The sequence below is a fragment of the Heterocephalus glaber genome, unplaced genomic scaffold, assembly GCF_053883595.1.
Source record: "Heterocephalus glaber isolate CG9 unplaced genomic scaffold, H.glaber_assembly_v1.0 deba00001729, whole genome shotgun sequence".
NCBI classification, from domain to species: Eukaryota; Metazoa; Chordata; class Mammalia; order Rodentia; family Bathyergidae; genus Heterocephalus; species Heterocephalus glaber.
The window spans coordinates 15,101,330-15,115,443 of record NW_028258440.1 but is presented as its reverse complement, the minus strand read 5'-3'; the positions used below and the strand labels follow the sequence as shown (position 1 = coordinate 15,115,443).

At 39.1% G+C, this 14,114-nt stretch overlaps 1 pseudogene; it reads right to left on the bottom strand.

Annotated features, from left to right (window-relative positions):
• Positions 1-412: 412 nt before the first annotated feature.
• LOC101715958 (protein moonraker-like) lies at positions 413-9,435 on the bottom strand (annotated as a pseudogene).
• Positions 9,436-14,114: the final 4,679 nt, after the last annotated feature.

Here is a 14,114-nt window from a genome sequence, read left to right as displayed (position 1 = left end):
GAAGTGCACTTGTGTTGGTGTCGCTGCCACTGCGTTCCGACAGCACCTTGAATCCTGTGTGAAATATGTTTATCTGTTATCTTGCAAAACATTTTGATCACCAGTCTGAGCCAGAGAAATGAACACAATATTTCAATAGGAAAATTGTACATTTCATAAATATTATATTGTCATAATTGATTCATGTTTCCTGGGTGCTGATAAAATAAAACATCCCATTACAAGCTTCCAGAAGCATTGCTGTAAAAATGAGAGAAGACACAGTGAGACAGACCACACTGGCATCTCTTTCCTTCCGAGGGTACCACCTTTTGGGCCTGGATGGACAGCTGAGGACAAAAGTTTCCTGTGGGCTTGGCAGAGTGGTGTGTCCCTTCTCCAGTGTGACAGGAGGGCCCTATGTTGACAGCCTTTATGCAGCAGCCTCTAGGAATTCTGAGGTGAACACAGCTTCTGCATAGTCTTCACATGCAGCCTGAAGTTCTGCAGCCACAACCCCCAGGGCTTCATCTACCAGCTCTTCAGAAAAGCTTTCAGCTATTAGCCATGGGTTGAAGGAGCCTGTGGCCTCATGAGATATGATCTGGAGGTACTGCTAAAACTGGCTACAGTAGTTACCAATGCTGTGCCTCATGCTGCATGGGACAAACAGGGCAGCCTGGCCTTCTCTCTGCTGGGAGTCTTCTGCAATGTAGGGAAGGGTAATCTCTCTTCTCTCTGATCTCTCTGTTTCTACACTTTCTTCTAGGGAGCTGGCATTGCAGGGCCTTTCTAACATGATGGTAATGGCTGGATCCTTGCCAACTGCTGTCTTTGTGATCCTGATTAGAGGAGGAGGCAGAGGTCTTTCACTTACTGCTGGGGTTTTCTGGTCATTTCTTTCTTCCTGCATCCATAAATGAGGATCCGCATATACAATTTTACTGTATCTTTGGCAAACTGTCTCCTGGTATTTTTTCATTTCCTCCATTTGGAGCATCATGGTCTCCAGATTTGGGCTGTCCTTGCTGTCCCCTAGGATGTGTAAGGTTTCTGACCCCAAGTTCTTATTAGGAGTCATAGCCCAGAGCTCATGAGCAGTATCTTCCAAAAAGTCATTCAGCTGATGAATATTGTTGCATTCAGAATTAACTACAGTATCCTGCTCTGTGGGCTGGGCTGCTGCTGTGTTCAATGATGGATGATCTTTCAAATGAGTATTTGCTTCCACAGAAGAATTAATTCTCTGGGCCTTGACCAAGAGGGGCTTCAAGTGCTCCAGAACTGCTGCCTTCAGAACTGTCTGCTAACTGGGTGGCAGAGACACTTAATTTTTGGATTCTATCCCTTTCTTCACTTTTTAATTTATTCAATTCCTTTGTTCACTTAGAAGTTTCAGCATCAAGCCATTCGAACCTCTGTTTTTGCTGTCTGTCCATTTCTTTGGCTTTTAAGTCTTCTAGTTCCTTCAGTCTTTTAGGAGACTCAGCCTCAAGCCAAGTGATCCTGGCTGCCTCATGCTCAATGGTACCCCTCAGCTGACTTTCCTCTGGAGCACCTTCTTGCTGGAGAGACTTCTTTTGTGGGATCTCTGGGGCTACATTTCACCTTTAGCCATGCAGTGCATTTAGAAGATGCTGGTGGAGAGGTGGGGTTTGAGGGTATCCAAGATGCCCTATGGTCTCTCACAGGCTGTTGGTTCATTTTTAATCTGGATGAAACTGTCGTCTGATGCAACCTATTCTTGCTGTGAGGTTGGCTTGGTCTACTTTTTTCAGCTTTGTGCAGTCCTTGCTGTAGTCTTGCTGGCTCCAGAGCATCTTTCTTTCTAAATGGCACATTCTCCATCTTAGGTTTCTTCTTCATTGCTCCTGTTTTTGCCAGGGCTAATGCCTCATCTTTGAAGTTTACAGTTTGGTCTGGAGTAAGTGGGGCTTCTTCTGGAAGGGCATCCACATCTAACCCATCAAGCTTACTCTCCAACCTCTGGGTCACTGGAAGCTCTGCATCAGGCTGACGCTTATCTACATGGAGATTTTATAAGGATAAACTGAGAGAAATACTACTGAAACCATGCTGGTGGCAATGGTTATCAATCAAACTTGCTGCTCCTCTTCTGAATTCTATTAGTTTTAGAAGCAGAAACATAAGTATCACAACTGATTCCAGAATCCTAACCCTCACATTTATTCATTTCCTGGCCCCTGTGATCCAGCTCTACCTCTGCACTTCCTTCCTTTCTGCTACTACCCAAGCTCCTCTTGAGGATTCTTAGGCACATTTTTTGTTAGTGACCTTGGTTTCCTATCCTGCTTTTTTCCCCCTGCTTTTGACAGAAAAAGACACAACGACTTCTACATTGATGTGAGTGGAGACCTTATTATAGTGACCACCTGTAAAACAGCATCAGGAGGTAGAGATGCTTAATGTGTAAAATGGTCATTGTCTTGGAAAAAATCAATACCATAAATGTGAACTTAATGGGATCCCATGGGGAATGGGAGTCTGGGCAATGTAACATTCTAGTTAATTGAAAGGTAACCCATGTTTCACCCCTGTTTTCCCCTTTTCTCTCTGCTTTAGCTTTGTTTCTGAGTATGAAAATAATAGATTTTTGAGAAGGGGATCTAGGGAAGGAGGGGAAGAGAAGGGGAAGTAAAAAGGATAAAAATGACGAGAATAGTTTTTGATGAGTGCCTATGATGTGGCAGGCACTGTGCCACGTACTTTATGGATAGAATCTTACTCAATTTCTATCACAGTTGTTGGAATAGATGTTGTCATCATCCCCACCTTAAGGGTGAGCAAATTGAGACTTGAGAAATTTAAAAACTCACTCAAGGTGGCACCAGTCTGGCTGGTGCTGAATACGCCGCATCAGCGATCAAGTGTTTTGTCCATCATTGGTTCTATTGTGATGATTCCTAGGCTTCACACTGGCCTTTCCTGGTATCATTCTGGTCCTTTGGGGACATTGCTCAGGGTTAGGAATGGAGGCAGAGAGGAAAGGTCAAGAGCATGGGCTGGGTGATAGCAGCCTTGGAATTAGGTCTATTTTTATTATTTTGTTAAAAAATAAGAGTACCAATGTCAACTTGTTTTCTTGTTATTACGTTCTTTTACTGGACTACAAGAAAGCAATGTTTAGTTAATTGAGCATAGTGTTAAAGCTCCTTAATTTGGTATACTCATTTTCAATTTTTGTAGGATGTAAGGAAACCAACTTTAAGGCAAAAATCTGAAATTCCGACCACTTTAAATAAATACAGTTTCATTCCTTTCAACACATTTAGTAACATGAGCTAATGCTGTGTCAAAGCAAGAACTATTTAATAAATAGATTAAAAACCATTCATTGCTTTATGCAAATGGTCCTTTCATAGTTTAAAATGTCTGAAAATACTTACTTTTTCAAGAAAAATTAAAGCTCTTCTTGTCATTTTGTTTTGGCTACTAATTTGATAAAGAAAGGTGTTTTTAACAGATGAATGTGTACCTTTATTACAGCTCTGGTCTGAATGAGTGCAAAATTTGCATGAGAAGTTATGTGCTAGTTTCCTTCTGCCTCTTTAGATCCTCTCTCCATCCATCACTCTGAACTCTATTGCCCTGCACTAAGGCCTCCTTCTTTTAGTCAGGTTGACATAATGAAGGCATCTCCAACATCTTTTACTGGCTCTGGAGCACCCTGCCTATACCTCTGTAAATACTTCATTTATTAACCTCCACTCATGTACTGGTTAGGGTTCTCTGACCAATATAGGCTTTTAGGACCAGAGGTGTGAGAGTTCACCATGGATGTCTGCATGCTGGAGACCCAGAGGATCCAGTAGCTGCTCAGTCTAAGAAGCTAGAAGCGGAAGAACAAGAATGATCAAGGCTGCCGTACGATTGTTCCCAGTGAAGAGGAAGGAGCTTCCAGGCTGCCGTAACACTACTCCCAGTGCAGAGGAGGGGGCTTCTGGGCTGCCATACCACTGCTCTCAGTGCAGAGGAGGTGAGCCATGAGGGCACGAACAGCACATGCCCCCACCCCCCCTTGAAATGAGAAGACACATAAACAAGTCTCAAAATGAGACTTCCAGATCATCTACAACAACCACAAAGGGAAATGAGGTGGAACACTCTGATACTCAACCACCTGTACTCCCTGAACTGGCGAAAAAGAGGATCTGGAAAAAATGAAATCAGAAATAATTTCTCAGATAATAGCAAAGATTGTGCCCCTAGTGCAAGACATGATTAATAAATCTAGAGAGGAGCTGAGGAGCATGATGGAATTCCAACATAGGAAACAAACGGAATCCATAAAACAGATGCAAACAGATTTCTAGGAGAGTAAAAACTCCACTGAAAGCCTACACAGCAGAATGAACCAATGTGAGGACAGAATTTAAGATATAGAAGATAAGATTGAAATTAGTGACCAGGAAAAGAAAAAATACTTCAAAATTGTAAGGGACCATGAGAAATCAATCCAGCAGCTGCTAGACGATGCAAAGAAGACTAACATAAGACTGGTTGGAATCAACAAAGAAACAGGAGAGATTGCAGATGGCATTAAAAAGCTGTTCACAGAAGTAATGGCAGAAAACTTCCCAAGGAGGGGAAAAGAACTTGACATACAGATAAGTGAGGCATATAGGACTCCAACTAGCCTTGATCAAAAAAAAAATCTACACATAGTCATATAATTGTTTAGATTCCAGAAACCCAACAGAAGAACAAAGTTCTACAAGCAGTTATAAAAAATAAATCACATACAAAGGAAAGCCCATCAGAATCACAGCAGACTTCTCAACACAAACCCTCAAGGCATGGAGAGCTTGGAGTGATCTATTCCAAGCGCTAAAGAAAACAGCCTCCAACCCATATTGATGTACACTGCAAAGCTATTTTTCAAAATTGATGGAGAAATAAGATACTTTCATGACAAAGAGAACCTTAGGAACTTCATGAATACCAAGCCAGCACTCCAAAAAATTTTAGACAGTATCCCAGGAAAAGACAATGAGGATCACAACCCCAGGAAGAACAGCAGGATGTATCCATTGGGCATGACAAGAAATTACATGCAAAGTGAGAGAATCCAACAACAACAACAAAAATTCATGACAAGAATAAGTCAATACATTTCAGTAATAACCATCAATGTTAATGTACTCAATACAAAAATAAAAAGAAATAGACTGGCACAATGGATCAAGAACCAAGATCCAACAATATCCTGCATACAAGAAACACACTTAATTCAAAAATAAACTCATAGGCTGAAAGTTAAAGGGTGGAAAACAGTACTCCATGTGACAGGAACCCCTCCCAAAAGAAGGAGTAGCTATCCTCTTTACAGATGAAGTGGATTTCAAACCAACACTCATTAAGAGCAACAAAGAAGGACACTACATCCTTGTAAAGTGAACAATCCAAGAGGAAGGGATGACAGTCATAAATATATATGCACCAAACACTAGTGCACCCAACTATATAAAACAAATACTAACAGACAGGAAAAGTAATATATGCACTAATACAATAGTAGTGGTGGACCTCAATACCCCACTGTCACAAATAGACCACACTGTCATCAACTAGACAAAAAATAAGTAATGAAATACTAGAACTCAATTGGACTCTTGAACAAATGAAGTTAACAGATGTTTAGAGAGTGTTCCACCCCACAAAATCAGAATACACATTCTTTTCAGCTGCACACAGGTTATTCTCCAACATAGGCTACATACTTACTCATAGAACCTGTTTAAGTAAGTGCAAAGAAATTGAAGTCATGCCCTGTATATTATCAGACCATAGTGCAATGAAATTGGAGATCCATAGCAAAAGAAAGCATAAGAATTTCATAAACACACGGAAATTGAACAACACACTTCTGAATAACTAATGAGTCACAGAGTAAATTAAAGGAGAAATCAGACAGTTCCTACAATTAAATGACAATGATAATACAACATATTGGAATTTATGGGATACAATGAAAGCAGTCTTACGAGGGAAATTCATAGCAGTGAATACACACATTAGGAAAACAGAACAAGCCCAATTAAACAACCTGATGCTGAATCTCAGGCTTCTAGAAAAAGAAGAGCAGGACAAGCCCAAAGCTCAGACAAGGGAGGAAATTATAAAGATCAGAGGAGACTCCATGCAATGGAGACTAAGAGAATGACACAATAAATCAATGAAGCCAAGAGTTGGTTCTTCAAAAGAATCAACAAAATTGACAAACTCTTAGCCAACCTTATCAGAAAAAGGAAAGAAAAGGCCCAAATCCATGCAACTAGGAATGAAAAGGGTGAAATTACAATAGAACCAGCAGAAATTCAGAGGATCATAAATACTTACTTCCAGAACATATATACTAAAAAGACGGAAAACACAGAAACAATGGGCAGATTCCTAGATACATATGAATTACCAAAGTTGAATGATGACCTAAAAACTCTAAACAATCCAATATCAATCAATGAAAGTGAAAACGTAATTAAAAACTTACAAACTCAGAAAAGCCCGGGTCCTGATGGCTTCACTGCTGAATTCTACAAGACATTTAGAGAGGAACTACTGCCACTACAGTTTAAACTCATCAGTGAAATTGAAAGGGAAGCAATACTCCAAAATTCATTCCTGGAAGCAAGCATCACCTTGATCCCCAAAGCAGAGAAAGACCCAACCAAAAAAGAGAACTGTAGGCCAATCTCACCAATGAACATAGATGCAAAAATCCTTAATGAGATGCTGGCAAATAGAATCCAGAAGATCATCAAGAAGATCATACACGCTGATCAAGTGGGATTCATCACAGGGATGTGCAAATCAATCAATGTAATACACTGTATCAAAAAAGCCAAGGACAAAAACTATATGATCATGTCAATAGATGCATAAAATACATTTGACAAAATCCAACATGCATTTATGATAAAAACCCTACAAAAAATTGGAATAGATGGTCTCTACCTCAAACTGATAGAAGCCATCTAGGAAAAACGAATAGCCAATATCATACTAAATGGTCAAAAACTGAAATCTTTCACACTAAAATCAGGAACAAGACAAGGATGTCCTTGATCACCACGCCTGTTCAATATACTTTTGGAGACATTAGCCACGACAATTAGAAAAGAGGAAGAAATAAAAGGAATAAAGACAGGAAATGAAGAAGTCAAATTTTCATTATTTGCAGATGACCTGATACTCTATATAGAAGACACCAAGAACTCCACCAAAAGTCTTCTAGACTTGATAACCAAATTGAATAGTGTAGCTTGATACAAGGTCAACACACAAAAATCAATAGGTTTCCTTTACACAAATGACATACTCACTGAGAGAGAATCAGGGCAAACAATTCCTTTCACAATAGCATCCAAAATACTGAAATGCCTAGGAATCAACCTAATGAAAGAAATCAAAGACCTCTTCCCTGAAAACTATGACACTCTGAAAAAAGAGATTGAAGAGGATATCTTAAAATGGAAAGATATCACCTGCTCCTGGGTAGGAAGGATTAACATAGTGAAAATGACCATAATTCCAAAACTGCTATAAAGATTCAATGCAATCCCAGTTGACATCCAAGCAGCATATTTCATGGACCTTGAAAACACAATCCAAAAATTTATTTGGAACAAGAAGAGACCCAGAATAGCAAAAGCAATTCCAGGCAACAGAGACATGGCAGGAGGTATCACAACCCCAACTTGAAACTATACTACAAAGCTACTGTGATAAAAACAGCATGGTACTGGCAAAGAAACAGACCTGAGGACCAGTAGAATAGATGAGAAGTTGCAGAAACAACTCCAGACACACCCAGCCATCTCCTCTTTGATAAAGGAGCCAAACACCCTCACTGGAGGAAAGATAGCCTCTTTAATAAATGGTGCTGGAAAAATTGGGTTTCAACTTGCCAAAGATTAAAACTAGACCTATATCTCTCACCATTCACTAAATTAAAATCAAAATGGATTAAAGATTTAAATATTAAAATAGAAATGCTGAACTGGCTGGAACCGAGGTTAGGTAGAACTCTTGAATACCTTGGTGTAGGAAAAGATTTTATGAACAAAACCTCAGTTGCCTGTGAACCAGCAAAAACAATGAACAAGTGGGATCTCTTCTTATTAAAAAGCTTCTGCACAGCAAGAGAAATCACCAACACTGTGAAGAGACAACCCACAATGTGGGAAAAAATCTTTACCTGTTGTTCCTCAGACAAAGGTCTACTATCTAGAATCTATAAAGAACTTAAAAAAATCAGACCTCCCAAATTGAAAGACCCAATCCAAAAATGGGCATCTGAAATGGTAGAAATATCAAATAAACATATGGAAAAATGTTTAACATCACTGGTCATTTGAGAGATGCAAATGAAAACAACGCTGAGATTCCACCTCAGTCACGAAAGAATGGCTGCTCTCATGAAATCAACTAATAACCAATGCTGGCATGGCTGTGGGGAAAGAGAAACCCTGCTCCACTGCTGGTGTGAGTGTAGACTGGTGCAACCACTGTGGAAATCAGTATGGAGATATCTCAAAGAACTAGGACTGGAAGTCCCATTTAACCCAGCTATTCCACTGCTGGGGATCTTCCCCAAAGAATTAAAAGAATCATACCACAGTGATATATGTGCACCCATGTTCATAGCAGCACAATTTGTAATAGCTAAAACTTAAAAGCAGACCAAATGCCCATCAACTGGATACTGGATAAAGAAATTTTTTTTTAAAGAAAATGAAGTACTACTCAGCCATAAAAAATGAGAAATTAGAGACATAGCTAAATGGGTGCACATTGAGGTGATACTCTTAAGTGAAATAAATAGGACACATATGTGTAAATACTGAATAGTTTCTCTAGTGTGAGACACTGAAAGTGTAAATAAGGACTAAAGGGTATAATAGATAATGTAAAATAGGAAGAAAAGGGACAAAGGGGAAGGGGAAGTGGGAGGGTTAGGAGAAAGGAAAGAAGGGAATGGAATTAATATTGGAAAATGAAAAAATGGAAACAAAGTGTTTGTAAACAGCAAGGGATAGAGGATTTGAAGGGAGGGCAGGGGAAGGGGGAAAAATAAGAACCAGGAGAGTATGTAAAGGTGCAAATTTCCAATGATGAATATCATTATATTGTATACCTAAAATGTACCAATAAAATAAAATTAAAAAAAAGAATGATCAAGGATACAGTGCCAGTTGGATACTAAAAGCCTGGAAACTCCCTGGAAAGTTGCTGGTATGAGTATCTTTTGAAAAGCTGAAGAAACTGGAGTCCACAGCTGATGTCAGTAGCAAAATACATGACTACTCAAGCAGAATGGAGCTTTTAAAACTCAGGCCAACTTCTTCCTTCTTTCCCTTTTATTCCACTCAGGTTGGTGCAGCCTAAATCAATGTGGGTCTTCCCCCTCAGTTTGCTGGCCTACATACCAGGCATCTCCGGAAACACTCCAGAGATGCACCCAGATCTGTGCTTTACTAATCTGCTAGGTATCTTTTTTTTTTTTAGAGTAGGAAAAATTTATTGAGAGAAGAAAGCTTCTGCCTAAGAGAGACAGAAGGGGGCCTGGAAAGTGGGTTGCCCACCCACCCCACTCTACAAAGATGTTTTATACAGCAAAGCCATGTGATGAGGTGAGTACAATGTGGGACAAAACTATAAGACCCAATGGAAATTTACAAGGTGGACATGAAGTGGGGCAAGACCATGACCAATGAATAAGATTACAAGTACAGTCACCCAGGTAATATTGATTAAATGGAGCTCAAATGGGGGAGCAAGTCACATAGCAAGCATTCAAGGATTTTCAGTAAGGGTGGGGGTCAGGGACATTTCCTGGAAAGGCTGGGTTAAGACCTTGGCCCCCCATGCAGGTGATTGATACCTATTTAGAATATCAATTACTGCTATTCATCCTACATGGGTGTGGTAGTTTCTCTTCTTTTACAATTTTGGCCTTCAGTGAATGTGTCTTCACTGTCCTCCTTGTTGGCTCCTGGAGGGCTGGTCCTGGCTAACTGCACACAAGATATCAAATCAACTTACCTATCTGCAATATTCCCCCCTCTGAAGAAGTACCCTTAACTGCTGTGAGAGGGCAAAAGGTGAAGACCAGTCTGACTACTTCCTGGCTGAAGAGAGTCATAGTTGTGATCAGCAGTTATAGTTACTCTACAGAGTCTAGCTAAAGGCCCTTGGTAGATGCCAGGCATTGTCATCTTGGTAGCCGTGTAGCCTTGAGTCTGGAGGAGACAAAGCCAAAGAAACAGTTAATACATGGGCCAAATTATAAGGTCAGCAGGATTGCTATGAATATAGCCAACAATGGTTTCCACTGGGAGGAAACCTCTCACAAAGCTTCCAAAAAGGGGATAAGGAGAAGGTCCAGGGGGCTTCAGAATCCCAACATAGAAGTCATATTGTATAGTTTACAGTTATGAGCTGTTTACAAGGTTGATCTGGTGAATTCTGGTAAAAGAATTCTAGCACTTTTGTCATTGGTTTTATTACTGGGGATTGAACTCTGGTCCTTGTGCCTGTGCAGCAGGTGGTGAAACCACTGAGATAAATCCCTGGCCCAACAAAACTTTTAAGAAATCAGAGTATGCATAATCTAAGCATGAACACACTAGAATGAAAGGGTAGGTTGGGGAAAGTCACACTTAGATACTGAAATGGTGATTGTAACCTGCTGCCTCTTAGGTTTTTTCTTTGATGGAGATTATCTATAAGTCTGATACTTTGTCATAAGTCTCTCTAGTTTTAACTGTAAGAAGATAAGAGACAATTTGAAGAACAAATTTCACTAAGAAATATAAAACTCTAGCTGAGCACTTATAGATTCTACCATAGTTTTTCCTAATGATCCATAACCATGGTCAGCTACTGTTGTAGCTGGAAACTGCCAGAAGGAGTCAGATATTGGAGCCCCTTTTTATATCTAGCTTTATTACTATGGCATTATTTTATACCTCTTTTGGTTATTCTTTTCTGGTGGGTATTTCAGACCAAGTTAAAGTGAGACCTGTGTCAATCCATATGAACCTCTTGAGATCTATCAAGGTCAGTTAAGTCTCCTTAGGCATTACTTTGGAACCACGCATAGAGCCTCTCAGCTCCTCTGTCAGTGTCAGCCATCAGGATGGGTCATGGCCTTGTTTGACCATGTTGCTTTCAGTGAAAGTATGGGAGATTTTTCCTTCTTTGTGACCCTCCTTTGGCACATAGTATATTTGTCCTCTGGTGCCCAGCAATCTCCCTACTCAGGAGGTTGAGTGACTTACCAAAGATGTAGGATCCTGTAGGAAAGGTTCCTTTGTGTCCTGAATATTTGTTGAGTTTGAGGGGCCAGGGCCAAAATATTGGCTGTCTTCATAGCCCAGTTACCTTTCTAGTTTTGGTCTCCAAACTTTAGTTGTTGAACACCCAGAAGAGAAGATCAATGACATAAGTATTTCAGTCAGAGCAGTGAGCTTAACTATTGTAATAGTTAAAACATCCAGCACTTTTGAAGTATAAAGCACAGTTAGAGGGCTGTTATTTCTTATCAACCATGGTTGTTTTAATAGTTGAATCCTGGCGCTCCTCAAGATGGCGGCCAACAGTGAGGCCAAGTCCGAGGTATTTGAGATGACAGACTTCACCACTGCTTTGAAATGGGAAAGGTTTATTTCTAGAGTTGAAGAAGTCTTAAATTACTGGAAACTGATTGGAAACTCTTTTGGAAGGCCACTTGAAAAGGATATATTTACTTCTGGCACATGGGAAGAGAAATCAGATGAAATTTTCTTTGCTGACTTCAAGTTTTCTATTACTCATCATTATCTTGTACTAGAGTCCACTGATACAGAAGGAAAAGATGAAGTATTAAAAGATGCTATTCCACAATCTATGCAAAATTTGCTGTGTATGAACAATGACTTTCCTCTGAGAGCACATTGTAAGATGGTATGGCTTGCGTGAGTTTGTGGTGATTGCTCCTGCTGCACACAGTGATGCAGTTCTCAGTGAATCTAAGTGCAATTTTCTTCTGAGTTCTGTTTCCATTGCTTTGGGAAACACTGGTTGTCATCCAAATACATCACAAATGGTGAAGAATGTATGTAGGAGAATGTCAAGGTCCTGGTGTCTGAACTGATTTTCAGATGGTTTGTCTTTGAAAAGTGCCAAATCAGTACACTCACTTATCAGGTCTACTGGATATCTTCAAATCAAAGATTGTGAGTTGGCATTGATATTGTCAATCTTATTTGGGATCCAGATAAAAGTAAGACATTTGATAATTTGATCATATAGAAATATTTCTGTATAATATGAATAGTGTAACTATTTAGAAGGCTCTAATTGACTAAACTACTATGCATGTTTAGGGAAACAAAATACCCAATTAGAAAGTCATCTGTTTTGTTTGTTCAGTCTAATAATATTAATTGACCTTGTTCTATCCTTTCCCCTCTAACAAGGATATTGCAAATCTCCGCAGCCTAGAGGGCTTCAGGTGGCTGCTTATTTGGAATACTGACTGAGCTCCTTGGAATCTGAACTCTTTGGGTTTTGAATTGCCCTCTTTTTTTCAAATCTTTGTTTAATTTGATTTTTAAATAGGATGTACTGAATATATATTTGGTGTTCTATTAAAAATTATCACAGAGATAAAGAGGATTGCCTATGCTGCTCTTGGAGAAAAATTAGAGTGTTGGGTACAAAAATTGATATCACCTTATATAAGTGATCAAACTTGATTAACTGATATCAAATAAATTAATGTTTATGCACCAGTTAAAATTAATTAAATCCAAACTGTCATCACGTAACTTCTGATGTAGTACACTTGTGGAGAGCAAAGGGTTGAAACAACCTTGAAAGACCTGTGAGCCTCTTGAGAGTATAATGAACCCTGGATATGAAACTGGCACGAAAACAAGGATGTTGACTTGTAAAGAGAGTAGTAAAAATAGAAAGAATCTGAATGTCTGCAAAGCAAAGAAATAACATCCCCGGAATTGTAAAGATACACTTGACCTTTTCTCTGTAAACTAATTAGTCACCTGATCATGTGGTGAGGAGGGGAGGGGAACTGTGGAAAGGATATAAAAGGGTCAATAAAGTGGGAAGAGGGGTCTCTCCTCCTCTCTCCTTTTTCTTTTCCTTTGAGTCAGTGTTTTTCTTTCTTAATCCTCACCCCTCTGCTCGGGTACTGTTCGACTAGTGATGGCTGGTTCCGTCATACACTGAATAGGATATATGTTCACCTATGTGCCATTCCTGCCAAAACATTCAACATAAATTAAAACATGAGGAAACAATCATGTTTCCAAAGTGAACTCTATTTTACAGAACAACTGGTCTAGACTCCTTAAAATGTTAGTATCATGATAGCTAAAGTAAAGGCTGGGAGCTATTTATATTAAGGGAGATTAATGAGACATGACATCTAAATTCATTGGGTGATTCTTGATTGGATACTTGATCTAAACAAAATAACCATTAAAAACCTGATTTGAGATAAACATGATGTTTTAATTTGGACTGTATATTAGGACATACTATTGATGCTAAACTTTTTGAGTGTGATAACTGTTATGACTGTGTAGGAGGATGTCTGTTCTTAGGAATTACATGCTAAAGTATTTAGAAGTAAACTGTAATGATGCCTACAACTTTTTAGACTTTCAGTCAAAAATAAAATACACTGTCAAATGTGTTTATCTCTGACAAAGTGTTAATGTCTGATGTACTTCCTGAAAATTATATAGGTGTTTATCATACTAGTTTCCCTAACTTCTTGGAGATTTTAATTTGTTATTTTTTTTTTTGGTGGTTTTCTGCAATATACAATATGCTCTAGGTAACACTATCTGTTGAAAAAACATCATACTAGTTTTCTTTTCCTGGAGTGTGTATATGTATTGTTTGGCAGACTCTGTTTATTTTCTGTGTAGAGGCCCTAAACACTGTAGTAGTAGGATTATCAGCATCTAGGTAAATATTTGACATTAAAAAAATAATTCATATGTCATGTTAGGAGACTGAAGTCAAACCTTCATATTAGCCTTCATTCCACTTTTTCAAAATTACTGCTGTTTATGATTATTACCATTAAAAATAGATGCATA